General features: G+C 35.4%; 1 pseudogene; it reads left to right on the top strand.

The window, feature by feature from the left end:
* The first annotated feature begins 327 nt into the window (after positions 1 to 327).
* Positions 328 to 4,632, top strand: LOC133305891 (disease resistance protein RUN1-like; annotated as a pseudogene).
* The last annotated feature ends 360 nt before the right edge of the window (positions 4,633 to 4,992 follow it).

Genomic DNA, 4,992 nt, shown 5'->3' with positions numbered 1-4,992 from the left:
ATTTAATCTAAAAAATTTTAACTTTTTTTTAACATTTGAGATTCCATTCCAAAAACAACAAATGGGTGATATTTTTGGATGATATTTTGGAGAAAAAAATTATACACAAAATAAAATCTAAGAACAATCAGATTTTTGAAAAAAAATTCGTAAACTTATACCAACATAAATAAATGGGATTAGCAATGTCACTTCCCTTGGAATCTCACAAAATTGGGAGAAGGTGCCAAGAATCAACGCCGAAACAGCAAAATGGCTTGCAAGAGGATTATGTCTTTATAAAGTCATGGGAATATGTCTTCAACTCCGAAAGACCCAAACCACAGGACACTGAAGTCTAAGGTTTTTTCTTATATTCGTTCACTATCCACCGTTTCTTTATTTCGGTAAACACTTGTATTCCCGTTGCAGCTGACTTCACAGTACGTAATACTGGTAGAAATAGAAATAGAATACACATTATACATCAAGTTAGCTTCGGCATTTGATATTGCAATGGCTTCCAAAAGCATCCAATTATGCAGTTCTTCAAATGGGATGATAAGAAATTATGATGTGTTTGTCAGCTTTAGAGGAAAGGACACCCGTTACAATTTCACCGATCATCTTTTTGCTGCTCTCTCTAGAAAAGGGATTCTTACTTTCAGGGATGATACAAATCTCAGGAAAGGCGAATTCATAGCACCTGAGCTCCTACAAGCAATTGAAGGGTCTCAAGTTTTTATTGTCATATTTTCAAAGAACTATGCTTCCTCAACATGGTGCTTGAGAGAACTCGCTAAGATCCTCGATTGTGTCCAAGCATCAGGAAAGCGTGTTCTGCCTATTTTCTATGATGTTGATCCATCTGAGGTGCGTAAACAAGGTGGGGATTATGACAAAGCCTTTGCGGCACATGAAGAAAAATTCAAAGAAGATTCAGAGAAGATGGTGGAAGTGCAGAGATGGAGAGCAGCTCTGACACAAGTGGCCAATCTCTCTGGTTGGGATGTGCGTGATAAGTAAGTCATCTTCTCCAATATTCATGGTTTATGCATTTGCAACAACTTGATTAAGCAAATTTAAGGTTTTCATCAAAGACCATAATTTATGTTGCTCCGATATTGATAGTTTCTTATAGATTGTGTCCAAATTTACATGCTTTATGAAAGAAAAAAAAATAAAAAAGTCTGTTCTCGTGTCTTGTATATGTATTTTTTGTTTTGGTTTTGTTTGGTGTTTGATATGGCGTCATTGATTTTCTTTAAACTTTCAGGCCACAAAATGCTGAGATTGAAAAAACTGTTAAAGAGTTAATAAGTATATTGGATCCGAAAATTTCAAGTTTTCCAAATGATCTAGTTGGGATGGAATCTCCTGTAGAGGAATTGGAAAAGCTTTTGCACTTGAGCTCGGTTGATGATGTTCGAGTTATAGGAATTTCTGGAATGGGTGGCATAGGAAAGACAACTCTTGCTACTGTTTTGTATGAAAGAATCTCTCATCAATATGATGCGTGCTGTTATATTGATGATGTAAGTAAAATTTATAGAGATTATGGTCCAATTGGTGCAGCAAGGCAACTTTTAGGACAGACTCTAAATGAAGACCACCATCATATATCTAATCTTTATGGTGCGGCTAATTTGATACGACATAGGCTACGAAATGTAAAGGCCTTTACAGTTCTTGACAATGTTGGTCAAATTGAGGAATTGAAGAAATTAGCTGTCGATCGTGAATGGTTAGGTGCTGGGAGTAGAGTCATCATAATTTCTAGAGATGAGCATGTCTTAAAAGAGTACAGAGTGGATGCGGTTTATAATGTCCAACTCTTGAATGATTATAATGCACGAAAATTGTTTTGTACAAGAGCTTTCAAATGTGATGATATCAGGAGAGATTATGAAAGTTTGATATATGACGCAATTGGATATTGTAACAAGCTACCGCTAGCAATTAAAGTATTGGGCTCATTTTTGTTTGGTCGAGATGTCTGTGAGTGGAGAAGTGCATTGGCTAGACTTAGAGAAAATCCAATCAAAGATGTCATGGATGTGCTTCGAGTAAGTTTTGATGGACTGGATGATATAGAAAAGGAAATATTTTTAGATATTGCTTGTTTCTTTTATAGTCAGGAGGAGAGATATGTGCAGGAAATTCTAGATATGCGTGGATTTTATTCTAAAATTGGCATAAGAGTTCTCATTGATAAATCACTCGTTACCATTGAGCGAGGGAGTATTCAAATGCATGACCTGTTGAAAGAACTGGGCAGGAGTATTGTTCGAGAAAAATCACCTAAAGAGCGAAGAAAGTGGAGTAGGTTGTGGGACTACGGGGATCTTCAAAATGTTACGTTAAAAGATATGGTAAGATAATTTTTGAATCTAAAATCCTAGGTTACCATTTTTCTAGAATCTATAAATAATTTAAAAATTTTAACATTTTCTTTCTTCTTTGCAATGCTTTAGGCAGCAGAAAATCTTGAAGCTATAGTCATGCAAAAGTATCCTAACTATATTTACTAGGCTACATCATATGAAGTCAATATCGATGAGATTAAAGAAACAACAATGAGGGCGGATGCTCTATCAAAAATGAGTCACCTTAAGTTGCTCATACTTCGGGATGTGAATTTTTCAGGAAGCCTAAATTATCTTTCCAATGAATTAGGATATCTTTGTTGGGATAATTATCCTTTCACGTGTTTGCCATCAAGTTTTCAGCCAGATAAACTTGTTGAATTGAAACTGAGAAACAGTAGCATCAAACAACTATGGGAAGGCATAAAGGTACTGTAAATTATTGGTTGTTTTCTATTTAGTTTTTGTTTTTAAATGAACAAATAATTATCTCATGTTCTTTCCCCTTTCTCTTAGTTGATTAAAGTAACGTAAAGAAAGATTAAACATCGTTATTAATTTTGTCTCCTACAATTGGCCCTTCATTGCAGTCTCTACACAATTTGAGAGGGATGAACCTCTCTCACTCCAGAAATCTTATCAAGATGCCTGATTTTGGACAGTTCCCAAATCTTGAGAGGCTGAAACTTGAAGGATGTATAAAACTTGTGCAGATCAATCCATCCATTGGTATTCTAAGAAAGCTTGCTCATTTGAATTTGAAAAATTGTAAAAATCTAGTGAGTATTCCCAACAACATTTTTCATCTTAGATCTCTAGAATATCTAAGTCTCTATGGCTGTTCAAAATTATTTAATAATCAGCTGTTAGAGAAACCAAGGCATGCAGAACATTTAGAGAAGTTTGATATAAATGGAAGAAGTCCTGGCAAATGCCAGTCAACGTTCTCCATCTCTAAAATTCTAATGTTGCCTCTCCGTGTTTTTTGCTCTCGAAGACATGAGGATTCAGTTGGTTTATTGTTGCCTTCTTTGCCTCGTTTCCCGTGTTTGCAACATCTTGACCTAAGTTTCTGCAATCTACTTCAAATTCCTGATGCTATTGGGGGTTTACATTGTTTAGAAAGCTTAGAGTTAGGGGGAAACAATTTTGTTACACTACCATCTACCATCAAGGAACTTTCCAAACTTTTAGTTTTGAACTTGGAGCACTGTAAGCAGCTTAAATATTTGCCTGAGCTCCCAAGTACTGTCCCAATTTATGGAGAAACACGTTTTCATGGATATGATGCAAGATTAAATATATTCGACTGTCCCAATTTGAGAGAGATGGAAAACTGTTATAACATGGCTTTCTCTTGGATGATACAAGTCCTTAAGGTGCTGACTCCATCTTTCCTTTCCCTCTCTCTTTTGCTCTTTTTTTAGTGTGTGTGTGAACTAATACATGACTCATTTTTGTGGTATAAGGTGCACATGCAATCCTCCTTTCCCTTCGGTGAGATTCACATTGTTATTCGCGGAAGTGGAATTCCAAAGTGGTTCAACAATCAAAATGTGGGTAGTTCAATAAGCATGGATCCATCTCCAAATCTGCATGACAAAAATTGGATAGGTGTTGCTTTCTGTGCAGCATTTGTGGCACATGATGCTCCGACTTATTTGGGTGATAGAAGACGACCTCATTATAGTCATAATCTTGGGTTCAGTTTTATAATAAAAGAGACTGGGTTTTATACTGTGATACATTTTGAGAAAGATCTGGTCACTGTTGAATCTGATCACTTGATTTTACTCTATCTCACTCGGGAACCATTCAATGATTCCTATGTAAATTATTTATCACAAGGATCACATGATCTTGATGGTATCAAATTGGCGGCAACCACACATCATCCGCCCCCAGGTTTCCACGTGGAGGTGAAAAATTGTGGTTATCGCTGGGTATATGAGGAAGATCTGGAACAATTAAACACAAGCATGATGCGTGGCAGAAATTCATCAGTTGGGAAGTGCAAGTTTTTAACAATGGATAGTAGCAATTCCATTTAGGCTACACCTCCATTAAAGAAATTCTAATCCATTTGAGTTAATATTTTATACGGCAAGGCATTATTATTTGTTATAAATTTATAATCACTCATAGCTACTCTGTTTTTGTATCTTGAAGATGGTGATTTTGTTTTCCTATTCTCTTTCCAGGCTAGAGTCAATATTAATTCAGAACATTGTTGAAGTGATCATAAGCATATTGGGTCATGGGTTGTCATGGATGTCATAATTTCAAGGGAGTTAAAAGGTAATGAATGATACAGCTGTCTTAAAGTAGAAGATTTGGGGAGTCCAATTACTTTTATCAGTTTATGAAAGTAAATTATTCACTGTTTCATTGGAAAGAAAGGATAACGTACTTCAGTTAAAAAATAATGATAATCTCAAATATCATATGAAATACCTTGACAATCTATATCATTAAAAACAACTTACAGATTACTAGAATTATATGTATATAATAATGTGTGCCAATGTTTTCAGTAGCCATAGTACCCTGTTTAGCACCCTCGCCTTCTTCAAAAGAAAGTTGTTAAGCAGCCTCAAATAATTACAAAATTGATTTTCGTCTCCAACTATATGGAGATAAGACTTAT

The sequence above is a fragment of the Gastrolobium bilobum genome, unplaced genomic scaffold (assembly GCF_033153095.1).
Source record: "Gastrolobium bilobum isolate Gb01-03AN ecotype WA unplaced genomic scaffold, APGP_CSIRO_Gbil_v1 utg12810, whole genome shotgun sequence".
NCBI classification, from domain to species: Eukaryota; Viridiplantae; Streptophyta; class Magnoliopsida; order Fabales; family Fabaceae; genus Gastrolobium; species Gastrolobium bilobum.
Note: the sequence above shows the minus strand (reverse complement) of the source record. Positions and strands in the feature narration are given on the sequence as shown.